Source organism: Arachis duranensis, chromosome 9, assembly GCF_000817695.3.
Source record: "Arachis duranensis cultivar V14167 chromosome 9, aradu.V14167.gnm2.J7QH, whole genome shotgun sequence".
Taxonomy (NCBI): Eukaryota; Viridiplantae; Streptophyta; class Magnoliopsida; order Fabales; family Fabaceae; genus Arachis; species Arachis duranensis.
This window is the reverse complement of record NC_029780.3, coordinates 77,047,604-77,047,838: the sequence shown is the minus strand read 5'-3', so window position 1 is coordinate 77,047,838 and position 235 is coordinate 77,047,604.

The window sequence follows — 235 nt, the reverse complement described above, 5'->3', positions numbered from 1 at the left end:
CCTCCACCATGGCAAGGCTAGCTTTTCCTCACCTTATTTGCCATCTATGTTACTCAGCTGGAGTTATCATAGAAGGAGACATCCCCATTGAAGAGAATAAGCCCATCACCAAGAAGAGGATGGAGCAAGCAAGAGAGACCTCCCACGGTTCTCAAGAGATGCATGAGGAAGCTCATCATCAAGAAATCCCTGAGATGCCTCAAGGGATGCACTTTCCTCCCAACAACTATTGGGA